Source organism: Mustela nivalis (genome assembly GCF_964662115.1).
Source record: "Mustela nivalis genome assembly, chromosome: 5".
Classification (NCBI taxonomy): Eukaryota; Metazoa; Chordata; class Mammalia; order Carnivora; family Mustelidae; genus Mustela; species Mustela nivalis.
This window is the reverse complement of record NC_139024.1, coordinates 149,857,108-149,871,233: the sequence shown is the minus strand read 5'-3', so window position 1 is coordinate 149,871,233 and position 14,126 is coordinate 149,857,108. Positions and strand designations below refer to the sequence as shown.

At 35.5% G+C, this 14,126-nt stretch overlaps 1 long non-coding RNA gene across 1 annotated transcript; it reads right to left on the bottom strand.

The window, feature by feature from the left end:
• Positions 1 to 3,414: 3,414 nt before the first annotated feature.
• LOC309864027 lies at positions 3,415 to 13,707 on the bottom strand. The gene is made up of 2 exons (XR_014311345.1): positions 13,633 to 13,707; positions 3,415 to 4,470 (listed from the first exon to the last, which is right to left on the bottom strand). It is a non-coding gene; the product is annotated as an uncharacterized lncRNA (long non-coding RNA).
• Between the last annotated feature and the right edge of the window lie 419 nt (positions 13,708 to 14,126).

The following is a 14,126-nucleotide window of genomic DNA, read 5'->3' as shown; positions in this document are numbered from 1 at the left end:
TATACCATGCCAAGGGATTTGGCTTTATTCCATTCTTGGTGGGAACCATGAAAAGATTTTAAACGTCTATGATGTGATCAGATTTTTATGTGGGATTGTAGAAGTTAATAGAGCTGAGATATAAGCATACCAGCTAAAAGGCTGTTCCTGTCATTCTGGCAAGGCTTACTGAGGGTTAAATCCAGAACGATGGAAATAGGGATGAAAAGAAATAGTTGAGAATACCCTGGAAGCCTTGGGAGAGTGATGCTGGTTATTGGCAGATGGTGAGTATGTGGGAGGAGAAAAGAGTTTCTAGGTGTTTAACTTGGCAAATGAATGGATAAATACATAAACAGGAAATACAGGAAAAAAGACCATATTTTTAAGGAAATATAAGTTTTGTGCTGTTCTTGCTAAAGTGTGTTGTTCTTGTTTAAATGCATTCCAGTCAACCCTCCAGTAGGAGGCTGGATATTTAGGGCAAAACCTTTGTGGAGAAAGCAGGACAGGGAATACTGATTGTGGAGTGACTATATAAGTCAGAACTCAGTTTTTTTTTTTTAATATTTTTATTTATTTATTTGACAGAGACCACAAGTAGGCAGAGAGGCAGGCAGAGAGAGAGGGGGGCAGGCTCCCTGCTGAGCAGAGCGCCAGATGCGGGGCTTGATCCCAGGGCTCGATCCCAGGACTCTGAGATCATGACCTGAGCTGAAGGCAGAGGCTTTAACCCACTGAACCACCCAGGCGCCCCCGCAGGACTCAGTTTTTACTACATTTACTCAGGTAACAGTGACTTAATGAGGCAAAAAAAAAAAAAAAAAAAAATACATGTCTCTCTTATGTAAAGAATTCTAGGCATACACAGTTCAGGCAGAGAATGGCAGTTCTACAAATATCTTGTCTCCTGCCAGCTCGCTGCTCAGCTATCTCTAGGTCTAAAACTGCTGCTGGAGTTCTAACATTCATGTATTCTCATATTATTTATTCATAGCAGGGAAGAAAGGGGGTTTTGACCATCCTTTAAAAGAAAGGCCTTAGGCTGAGTCATGTGTACAATTGTTGGATCACTATCTTGTACACCCGAAACTAATATACCTCAGTATGTTAACTATACTGGGATAATTATAAAAAAGGCCTGAAAAGTATCGCACTTCTGCTTATATTTCATTGGCTGGGATGTAGTTATATGGCTTACATTATTGGTTCAAGGGACCCTAAGTAATGTAGAAATTCAACTGATGGACATTAAACATCTGGGTATTCTCCTATAGGATACTCAAAATAAATTCACATTTGAATGACATTTTCATTTTAAGTATAGATATTCCAAGCACTTTAGTTTACAAACAATCAGAAACCTACTTCCCTCACTTGGTCATAAATTTTGCAACAAATTTTAAAGATGCTGTCTCAACCTTTTGATAGGTCTTGGCTGACCTTTCGGGTTAAGGAATCTTGTAAGGAGGTTGCTGATAAAACACCAACAGCAAGAAAAACAATGCCATCACTTTACTGCTCTTAAAAATCAAACACACAAAACCCTCTCATTTTAAAAGTTGAATAAAATCTCACTCATGACACAGTTCTCAAATTCATTTCACATAGAAAGAACTTCATTTTTGTTTGTTCGTGATTTTTTAATGGTTCTGCTTTGCAAAGAGTTAGGGTTTTTTTTTTCTTTCTTTCTTTGTCTGGAGTTACTAATCCAGAGTAGGCACCATGGAAAGACTAATACCAAGAGTCTTTTTATTTGTTTCAAATTGGAATTTTTATTGCCACAACATCTGTTACAAATTGGCAATAGATGGTAACAGAGGTTTTTTTTTTTGCAGGACTCCTACTCAACTGATCATATGCATTGGATTTGGAAAAAGCCTATTCTAATATATTTCATATGTATAGTACATTCACTTCAATGCTCATAATCAGGAACTTCAAAATAAGCTTACTCCAAGGGAATCAATTAATATACTTTAAACAGTGTACTGCAGAATTTCCGGTAACCAGATTTATTATAATGTCATGTGCATCACAATGAAATCTCATAAGATAACTGTCAATTAGATTTCCCTTCATTTCATTAGCAGAGAGGCCTGATATTTTTGTATAGCTAACTGAGAAATCATGGCACTTAGTATACAATTGTACTGTAAATTGCTTTATTTAAAAAAAAGAAAACCTGTTTGTGTCATCACATGATTGACATTTTGGCAGAACTGTGTAGAACTCTGGAAATAATGTTTATTACTTAACTGACGCATTTACAGGAAAGGTTCAAAATGAAAAAAAAAAATTTCTTGGGGAAAAAATGGTAATTGCTTTTGGGACCTGTATGGTTTCATGGCTAGAGATGGGTAGGGGATCTTTCTGAATTAGATTTATGTATTTTCATGAATAAGTAAAAAAAAAAAACCCAAAACCCAAAACGTGTTCATGTATTCATTCACTATACAAATATTGTATGAATGCTTATTAAGTGCCACAAACTGGAAAAATGCTATGAATACTGTGATGAATATAACAGATCTAGCCAATACCATTGGTGAACTAATAGTTCTATAGAGGAATCAGAAATAAACATAAAGGTATCTTTATATATAAATGTACACACACACACACACACACACACACACACAATGTTTTAGATACCAAATTCCAAAGGGAGTCGGTGCTAAGCCAAGATTTAACAAGTAGGTGGCAAAAAGCATTCAGAAAACTTTCAACACCCTCTACCAAATAAGGGGCATAAAAGGGGACGGGAAGGAGAGAACGGGCAGAGAGAGAATTTTTGGAGACCCTTTTGTGTGTTCTGTGAGTTCTCTTTCCCTATCCCAACTCAGTAAGAAGCCAACTGAGTTCAATTCTTCAACTTCATACAAATGCATTTGTTGAGACAGTCCTGAGAGTTGATAGAAGTTCTCCATAATGGGGAGACCCCGTGGAAGGTTGAACTCCAACCTGAGACGTGTAACAGGCACGACCGGGCTGGCCAAGTCGTGCACTTGAGCAACAGGTGATGCCGTCTTTTGTGGCCTGGATTATCGACATTGCTGCTAAGATGGGCTTCCTGCGGGCTAAATGGAGCCTAAGCAAGAAAACGAATCAGCCTGGAATCATCTGAGCTTTTAAGACCAGAACATTCCTGAAAAGGCAATCTTCAACAAACAGGATATGTTTATTACTGATCAACTTCCAGTACCCTCTGCCCCGACCCCCTCTACCAGTCCTAAGCAACCACTAATCTACCTTCCGTCTGTATAGATTTGCCTACTTTGGATAATTCATATAAATGGACTTGCATAATATGTTGCCTTTTGTGACTGGCTTGTTTCACTTAGCATAATGCTTTCAAGTTTTTCCCATGTTGTACAATATAGCAATACTTGGTTCCTTCTTATTGCTGAAAAATATTCCATATGTGGACACATCTTATTTGTTTATCCATTTATTCATTGACGGACATTTCAGACATTTTGCTTTTTTTGATCACTGCATCTCAACTAGGCAATGTTCCAAATCATGTGATTAACTTTATTTTGGATGAAATCAGTGGCTCATCGATGTTCATCTACAGACACCCAACTAACTTCAACAGTATATCTTAAAAATTTATGAGCAATAATGGAGATGTCACCATAACCATTAATGAGATGTAGGGCTAATCAGTTTCAAATGCTGAAAAGTGAATATAGAGCCAGCAAAACTGGAACAAGTTAGCTGTGCTAACAACCTTTCCAGGCTTCTCAGAGCACTGGAGTCCATTTGCCTGTTCCTACCCTGATTGTTAACTAGCACTGACACTTTATTTGCAGACTGAAGAACAGGTAAGGTTTAAATCATCAAGATTTTTTTTTTTAATGGATTCTTTACTTATTTATAGCCAATCCATTTCAACTTGAGCAAACATTTCTTTTTAAAAACATAGCAGCTTTTAAAACCGCTGCCAAAATATTAGGGCAAACAGGCTTTTTTTTTTTTTTTTTTTTGTCTTGGCAGAGTGTACATAAACATACAATGCCTTGCTTAAATATTCATAGACTCCCAGCTCACAGTACAGTAACTTAATAATAAAATATTTTGAAGAGGGAACGATGCTGTGGAGCTTGTGATACCACTAATGGATTTGAAGAGGATGCTAAATGCATCGTAGGAGGAAGTGAATTGAGCTCTCGTGTGTAAAGAAGGATTATAAAATATAATTATGAAAAGCAGTAGTGGCGGGCTTGAGGAAGGTCTGTTGATGTGTGGGTACTACAAACGACATGTTTTGTTGATGAGAACGAAGGCGTAGATGGATATTGACTGTGCTAGCAATCTTCTCTATCCGGAAACACGGAATGCATTATAGAAATGGCCATTTTGTGAACTCCAGAGTGAAAATTAAATAGTGGAAGATGGAGGCTGACAAGACTCATGCAGCTTTTCATTTCGAATAACAGCCATCGGGGAAGGCTAAGCTTTCATATCAAGAACTTCGTGAAGGCACTGGAAGGAAAAAAATAATAATAAAGTGATATAACTGTCGAAGTAGAGAAAAAACTTTTTTTTTTTTTGTAAAAAGAAGATTAAGGAATTCTAGGAAATTAAATAATTCATGGTATCCTTCTGGGAGGGGAAGAAGCACGAGGATCTTTCTGAATATCATTTCCTGGGTGCGGCATTGACAACTCATAAGAAATTATGGGCATCGGTAGGAACAAGTCCACGGGGACGTTTAGTGAGAGCCTCTGCTTCTCTGAGCTTTGGGTTTTCATGTCATTTCTTTACCTATAGCTCTGCCCCCTCAGGCAAAATGAAGAAATGTTCTTAGAATATTAGTCCGATATTTACTGAAAACAATGCGCAATGCCCAAGAACCAACATATATATAAGAACACTGAAGACACAGCTCTTAATCGAGGTACCCAATCCATAACCTCCTCCCTTCAAGGGAAATTGTGAGCTCCATGCTGACTGGTCAGTGTTTTACTCCAGTCTTTCAACAAGGGGTATATATGAGATAGCCATAAAGTTTGTTTTTCAGAAGTACATGATGCAAATGAGTGTTGCCCTTTAATGGAGCTCTTTTGGAAGATAAATGTGTGTTCTAGTAATTTCGACATTGTTTAACACATTTATGAAATGCTATGTTTCAGTAGAGAAATTGTTTAAAGAGCATGAAAAAATTCAAACAGAAAACAGGCACAACACCAAGTTTAAACAGTTGTTAACATATTTAGTTACATCTTCTCTCTTTACCCTCACCCCCTTCCTACACAAGTAGAACTCTACTGATACCCCAGTTCTCACCCCATTTACCCACTCTCCCTCCTCAGAGGGTGCTACTCCTGAGAAACTGGTGTGAACATTTTCCATGCATTAAAAAAAAAAAAAAAAAGATTTTGTAGGGCAGTTTTAGGCTTACAATAAAGTTGAGAGGAAGGTGCAGAGAGATATCCCACACACTCCCTGCCCTCACCATGCACAGCCTCTCCCATTACCAATGTCAGTCACCAGAATGTTTTTTTTTTCTTTCTTTTTTTTTAAATCAAGGATGAACCGACACTGACACATCAAAAGCATCCAAAGTCCCTAATATACTTTAGGGCTTCCTCTTGGTGGTGTACATTCTGTGGGTTGCAGCAAACGTATAATGACGGACATCCACCATTACAATATCCTACAGAGTTTTGTTTCTTCCCTTGAAATCCTCTGTGGTCCACCTGTTCATCTCTCTCCCGTCTCACGTCGGCAACCACCGATCTTTTTCCCTCCGTCGTTTTGTCTTTTCTAGATTGCCATGTAGTTGGATTACACAGTATGTAACCTTTTCTGATTGGCTTCTTTCCTTTAATAATATACAGTTTAGGTTCCTCCACATCTTTTCATGACTTGATAGTTTCCTTTTTATTTCCCTTCAAAGATTCTAGTTCCTTGAGAGAGAGAGCATGAAGCAGACCCCCACTGAGCAGGGAGCTTGACACAGGGCTCAATCCCAGGACCTCGGGACCATGACCTGAGCCAAAGGCAGACTGACGGAGCGACCCATGCACCCGACAGTCCTTTTCTTTTTAGTGATGCATAATATTTCATTGTCTGGATGGATCAAGTTTATTTATTCATTCACCTACTGAAGAACATCTGGGTTGCTTCCCAGTTTTGGCAATTATAAACTGCTAGAAACATCTGTGTGCAGGTTTTTCTGTGGATGTAACTTTTTAACTCCTTTCAGTAAATACCGAGGAGTGCAGTTGCTGGATCGCATGGTAAGAGTACTTTTAGTTTTGCAAGAAATTGCCAAGCTGTCTTCCTAGGTTGCTGGACATTCTTCATTCCCACAGGTGGTTTCTGTTCATCATCACCAGCACTGGGCGCTGTCAGTGTTTCCCCATGCATTTTTGATGCTTTTAATACTTATGAGTGAATAGGTCTATACTATTTACTTGTAATGTGACTTTAAAATGTACATTTTTGATGTTTCCCTTAAAGGTGTACCTTTGCAACTTGCTTTTTTCATTTGACAATATGTTTCAGAGTTTTATTTGAATAGATCTATGTTCACCTATGTAAATTGCTATATAGTATTCCATCATATTAATAAGCCATTAAATCAGTTAATAAGCCATTAAATCAGTTAATGGCTTTAATCATTTAAATCAGTTTCTCTCCTGAAAGATGAAATATGAATATGGATATATTTCATATGTTAACAGCGACCCAGATTTTTATAAAATTTGTATTTATTCCCTTAACTCACTTTTTGACTGAAATTGTTGTTTCTTGATTTTTTAAAAGGAATTCTTTCTTTTTAAAAAAACAATTTTATTTATTCATCTGAGAGAAAACACGAGCAGGGAGAGGAGTGGAGGGACAGCAGACACCCTGCTCTACAGGGAACCCAACATGGGGCTGGATCCCAGGACCCCAAGATCATGACCTGAGCCAAAGTCAGATACTTAACTGACCTAGCCATCCAGGCACTCCTAAAAGGAATGTTGTCTCCTGGTTGGTATTGTCAGTTATATGTACTAAAATTTTCCCAATCTGCGTTCTTTTTTCTCTCTTATTTAAAAGTATTTTTTCACATTAAAGGGTATTTTTTTGGTGATGTTTTCTAATTCGTCATTTTTTCATTTTATCTTTTGTGGTTTTGTGTTTATTTAGAAATTCTCTTTTACCTCAATATCCCACAGATCTATTCTTTTATATTATATTCTAAAGATTACAAAGTTAGTTCTTCATATTAGGACTTAATCCATTTTTGTGTGCCTACCTGCATGTGTACGGAGGGCGGGATAAGGATCCAGTTGTGTCTCTTATCATACATCATTAATTTCCATCATCATTTTATTGACTAGTCCGTCACTTCCCTAGTGATAGATCACTTCTGCCATATACCGAACTCATTGATATTTAATAGCCTGTTTCTAATTAAGCAAATAGGAGTGGAATAGCTCAGCTATATGATAAGTGTATGTTTAACCTTCTAAAAGGCTATCAAACAGCTTTCTTTTTTTCACTTTTAAAAATTTAAATTCAACTAAATAACATGTAATGTATTATTGGTTTCAGAGGTAAAGGTCAGTGATTCATCAATCTTCATTTTTTCAAGATTTTGTTTATTTATTTGACAGATTGAGAGAGGAAGAGAGCACAAGCAGAGGGAAAAGCAGGCCATATCTTAAAAATTTTTAAGTATGATAAAGTCCACATTATCATTTTTCTCTTTTACTAGTTGTGTGTGTAGTTTTATGTTCAAGAATTCTTTGCCTAACCCAAGCTTAAAAGACTTGTTTTCTATATTTTATAGTTGTACATTTTGCACTTAGGTCTTTGAACCACTCTGATTTAATTTTTATAATAGACCATGAAGAATTGGTTGATGCTCAGCTTCTTGAATATGAATGTCCCAACTATTTTGAAACATAAGTTGGAAAGACTATTCTTTCCCATTAATTGGTTTTGCACCTTTGTCTAGATCATTTAGCCATATTTGTGTGGGTCTATTTTGATACTACATAGTTTGATAACTGGAGATTTATGCAGAGGATGGACATAAATTCTCCAACTCCTTCTTTGTCAAAATTGTTTCGATTATTCTAATTCCTTTGTGTTTCCGCATACATTCAGATTCCCTCATTGCTGAATCCCAAAATTCTAGTGGGATTTTGATGGTAATCACATTGCATTCATAAATCAATTTGAGGGAAATTTTCATATTAGTAATTCCATGTCTTCTCTCTATTTTATATAGATTTTCTTTGATTTCTTTCATCAGTGTTTATCATATAGATCTGCACATATTTTGTTTGATTTATAACTAACTATAAGTGGTGCAGCTTTTAAATTTCTACCTTCAAATGTTCATGTCTAGTATATAGAACACGGAATTGCAGTGAACTTATACATTTATTTGGAGAGCAGTGTCATCCTTTAGACACTTAAACTTTTAATCAATTTATATGGAATATTCCACCTTTTATCCTGGTATACGTTTGTGTATTTCAGGACTTTCTCACCTAGTTCTTTATAATTTTGTGGCAATTGAAAATACTATCATAATTAAATTTTATTTAAAATTTCTTTTTATGTATAGAAATGCTACTACATTTTGTATATTAACCTTGTACTCAATAACATTGCTAAACTCTGTAAGTCAACACTGTTCAGTAAAAATGTAATGTGAACCACAGAAGTAATTTAAAGTCTTCTGGTAACTACATTCAAACACGGGGAAAAAAACTCAGGTGAAATTAAGTTTAATAATATATTCTATTTAATACAACATATCCAAAATATTATCATTTTTAAATATGTACCAATATATAAATTATGAATGAGATATATTCTTCTTTTTTGTACTAAATCACCAAAAGCTGGTATGTATTTTATACTCATAGGAGATCTCAAATTGGGTGATTCATTTCCAACAGTTAAAGTGAAATGTAGCACTATTAAAACAATATATTCCTACCGAAACAATAATATTGAATGAAAAGCTACTTTGTATTGCTTCAGTTTTAAAATTTGTATTTCAATTAATTAAAATTAAATTAAAAATTCAGTTTCCCAACCACACTAGTCCTAGTTCAGGTGCTCAACAGATACACAAAGCGAGAGGTTACCTGATTGGACAATGGAGCTCTAATTAGGTCTGGTGTTTTTTCATTTCTCTTTGTAACATTTTGGCCTTACTTTGACATTTTTATTCCTTCTATTTTCTTCAAGTATATCCCATTGTTCTTTTTTTTCCAATTGGATGATTATTTCATTAATTTTAAATTTTCATTTCATATTAGTATAATCAATTTAAGAAGATTATCATTTTCTTCAAATTACTGCTTTACATATATCTCCTTGTCATTCAGTTTTACATTTGTTCTAATTCCATTTTCATATCTTCAGTGACTCATGAATAATTTAGGAGTGCTTTTTCAAATTTCCAAGTGGATGAGAGGACTTAGCAATATTTTTATGATTTTAATTTTATTGCATTGCAGAGAACTTAATTGATACATACTGTTTGATATTTGGTGAAACGTGATTGGTGGTCTAGTATGTTTTAACTATGTTTCTAAGGTCTAGTTTCAAATTTATTTACTGTCTTTACTGATTTTTAGACAGCATGGTCTATCAATTACTAAAAGACATTCTTTTACGAGCTCCTACTATAATTTTGATTTTATGTCAATTTCTTTGTAATCTTAGGAATTCTTTAATATATCTGAGACTATATTTTTGAGAGTATATACATCAGAATCTTATCTTTTTATAGTAATATCGATCTATCTATCTATTTATCTATCTATTACCTATCTGTATTTCTACCTGTCCATCCATTCCTCCTTCCATCCATGTGGTCTTTTGTTTAGTATTTGCCTGATAAACCCTTCTCTATTTATTTTCCTTTAAATTTATGTCTCATTACATTTGTTTGTTGGTTAAGGCATTTCTTTTTTATGATATTAGGAAGCTTACTTCCTCCAATGCAAACCCTGTAACTCACACTTGGGTAAAGGTAGTTTATTTGGGGATTGAGGCCAGGAAGTTTAAATGAGAAAATGGGGGAAGGGAGATGGGAAGAAAGACAAAGTTTGATAATAAGCAGAGTAGAGAACTGGGGTTCAGTCACCTTGGGGAGCCTCTGAGAAACTTCCTAGGGGGGCTGAGTGGTTTATACACTGACCCTGTGCCTTGAGGGCTGTCCTGGATGTTAAGTCCCTCACACAGCCTGATTAACGTTCTGTTCAGTTAGGAAGCTTACAAAAGCCTTCAAGCAGGGAGGAAGAGAACAGGTGCTTGACTGAGGTAGGGTTGGGGAAACTCTTCTGGTCAGGTGATCAGCTGCAGCTTTGGAGGAAATCAGTTGGGAGGAGGAGTTGCACGGTTGCAGGCTGGGCATCAACAGTGTCCAGGTTAATTTAACTACAGTCTGGGTTTAATTTTAAAATACAATGTGGGGTGCCTGGGTGGCTCAGTCAGTTGAGCATTGGACTCCTGATTTCAGCTCAGGTCCTAATCTCAGGGTCATTAGATTGAGCCCTGCACTGGCTCCATGCTCAGTGGGGAGTCTGCTTGAGATTCTCTCTCTCCCTTTCCTTCTGTCCCTCTCCCTGCTCATGATCTCTCTCTCAAATGAATAAATAAATCTTTAAAAAAAAATAAAATACAGTCTAATAATCACTGTTTTTCAGCTATTTCAGCTTTTTGTCCATGTAAATTTATTTGGATTATTTTCCCCACTACTTATTTTTATGGTATTTTATTATTATATTTTTCTTGGCTTCCTTTTTTCCCCTTTCTTCCTAATATTTACTGAATGTATTGAATTTTGTTTATGCTTATTTTTCCCCTTCTGCTGGTTTTGGAAAAGTAAAAGTTTTGTTTGTATTTTTTAATAGCTACCTATAAAATTTGAATAGAAGATATTTAATCTAAAGTTATTTATCTCTTTTTCAAGAAAATAAAAGAAACTAGACCTCTTTTTCTTCAACCTCTCTCCCCTCCCCCAGCCACCAAGGTTGGTAATTGTGCAATTTTTAAATTTACATTTTGTCTTTATTATATCACATTTAGTTATTTTTTAATATAGTCAATGTTTGTGTATTAATTTATTTGTTCACCATTGTTTCTTGCATCCTATTCCTTCCACTTGGTATCAATCTCTTTTTTCATAAATATGTCTCTCAATACTTCACTCAATGAGAGTTTGTTAAGAAGTAGATTTCTTTAGTTTTTGTAATTTTGTAATTTTTTATTTTTTGGATAAAATGATTTTTCTCTCACTCTTCAAAAACTATTACTTTGATGCAAAATCTTACTTGACAGTTATTTTCTATAAATATTATCAAGATATTCCATTGTTATGTGGCCTCTATTGTCTAATTTCTGCCCCATTGTAGATAATTTACTCTTCCCTCTGTTGGCTTTTAAATTTCTCTTTTTTAGTATTCTTTGATTTCACATTAATGTGTGTGGGTATGGATTGATTTTTATTTGTGTTGCTCTATAGCCACTGGAGACACATCTTCTATCTGAAGACTTGTATCTTTCATCATTTCTAAGTTTGTTTTTTTTTTTAAGATTTTATTTATTTATTTGAGAGAGAGAGAGAATGAGAGAGCATGAGAGGACAGAGGTCAGGGGAAGAAGCAGACTCCCTGCTGAGCAGGAAGCCTGATGTGGGACTTGATCCTGAGACTTTAGGATCATGACCTGAGCCAAAGACAGTTGCTTAACCAACTGAGCTGAGCCACCCAGGTGCCCTCTTTCATCATTTCTAAAAGAAACTCAGCCATCATCTCCTTGCATTCTGCCTCTCTCTTTTCTTTTGGAACTTATATTAGCCTCATGTTACAATTCCTCATGTTATCTAGTATATCTGTTGATTTTTGATATTTTCTGTCTTTGTAATTTTCTATCCTTTATATTTCCTGAGATACACATATTCTCTCAACTATTTCTAATCTGTTCTTTAATTTAGCCATTGAGTTTTGAATTTCAGTGATTATATTTTTTATTTCTATGACTTCTAATAGGCTACATTATTTTTAATGCCTTACTTCTAGCCTAAGTAACTTGGCAGTTGGATTTTATACCTTTAATTACAGTTGACTCTTGGACAACATGAGTTTAAACTGTGTGTGTCTACTTATGAGTGGAATTTTTTATTATAATTTATTATTATTATTATTATTATTATTTATTAAATAATTTATTATTTCCATGGCAATTCTTTGGGCCTGAGTTTTGGAAGTATCTAGATGTCCCTGGGCTGTCAGTGGGTTGTAATCACACTTAGTATTAATTCTTAGATTGAAGTTTCCGAGACCATGTGGTGATAATCTGACTGTGAAGAAAGTGTATTTGAGTTTGCATTTCCAAGAGACTTTTTGTTTGTGAGCATTGCTTTTCTCACAAAGCCTGGGGAAAGATAGATAACCCTTCTTTTTTCTTGTTCTTTTCCTCTGCCTGTTGGCAGATTTTTCCTGTCTTATTTCCCTCCTATGTCTCCAAGGATCCCAGTTTTATGTGCCAAACTTCTTTTCTAACTCTCCTTTTTACATAAGGCACAGGATTACCTTCAGTCATCACATGGATACTAACATCCAGCCCCAGATACCTCCCCACAGACTTCACCCAGGTCCTACCACTTTGATTTTTAGATGCTTTGTTTTTTTCTGGCTTCTAGAGGTCACCTTCTAAGTCCTGAAGACCAACTAAGCATTCAGAAGACTTTTGGTTCTCTTTTATCTATTATTTCTATTTCTATTGGGAGAGCCTTCAGACTTAGGCAGCCATATTATTGGGACTAGAAATCCTGTAGTAATTCTTTTGAAATTGATTTCAGAACACTCTTATGATCTGCTGACTAAATAATCTTATTAGTGAATAGTCACATATTACATGCCCAAAGTTACAGAGCTTCAGATAACAGCCCATAGGGACAATGCAACTACATTTGCCTTCACTTTAAAATTTGAAATAAGGTTTTATGAGAATAAAGTGAGCAGAACATGTATTTTTCCAATGTACATTATGCAATGCTGTCACATTATACAGAACCTGTGACATTAAGTAGACCAAATATAAAAACTCAATATTTGTGCATTTTTCCCTGCATCCAAAAGTGCTACTGAATAATTCAGAATTATAACAAATAGAACAAATCCATCACATTTTAAAGTATACTTTTAGCCAACCCAGGGTTCTGGGAATTCTTGTCTTTCTTTTTGCTTATTTTTTTTTTCCTGTATATACCCTTTCTGAGATAATCTGACATGTGGCTGACAATGATTTAAATAGGACTTAATCTGGTCAGCAGAAAAAAAATACATAGGAACTCATCTTACTCAAACTCTGAAATCCTATATTTTCTATTTTTGATGGTAATATGCACACCTGTGATAGAGGAATGAAGTTTCAGGTATGCGTTCAGTTTTCTGAAATGACAAAAGAGGTCAAAATTTGCTCATTGCACCCTATGGAATAATTACCATCTAATTTTGTTTGAAACCAGTTCTTGAAGGGACAAAGAAAAGAATACCCCCTTTGAAGGGTCAGAGGGATTCAACTATTAATATATTAAACATGTAAGCGCTATTTGGTGTGGTGAGATTCTACTGCCTTCTAAGGAGGGTCTTGTCTAAAAGAGTCAGGCCTGAGTACCTGGAGGAACTTTCACCTGGTTGCAGAAGTGTAGGCCCGATCAGCAACATTTCCTGGAGGCTTTTGTCTGTTGGCCTGAAAGAGACAAAATACAGAAATGGAGAAATATGCATACAGCTTCTTATCTTGACTAGGAATAGAATCTTGTAAGACCCTAAAAAAGTAGGATGACTAAAACACAGTCAAAATGGGGTAAGTCAGGGGCATATAACTGAGAGAATGGACTGAGCTGGGTACAGATTCCGAGGCTTTGAACCCTAAAATTAAAGTATATTGATACCCAAGATGGTTACAAAAGCTAAATAACCCATAAAATCCTTGAAGGCAACAGCGGCTTAATTGACTTTTGTGTTCTTTGTGTCCAGAAAAATACTTCATGTACACCAGCAACTTGTTAAATTTATTTGATGGAATAAATGAAAAGAAAGAGTTGGGTAGACATCACTAAGCCCATTTAAGCCTATTGTGCTTAAATGTTTTCTAGCTCTTAGATC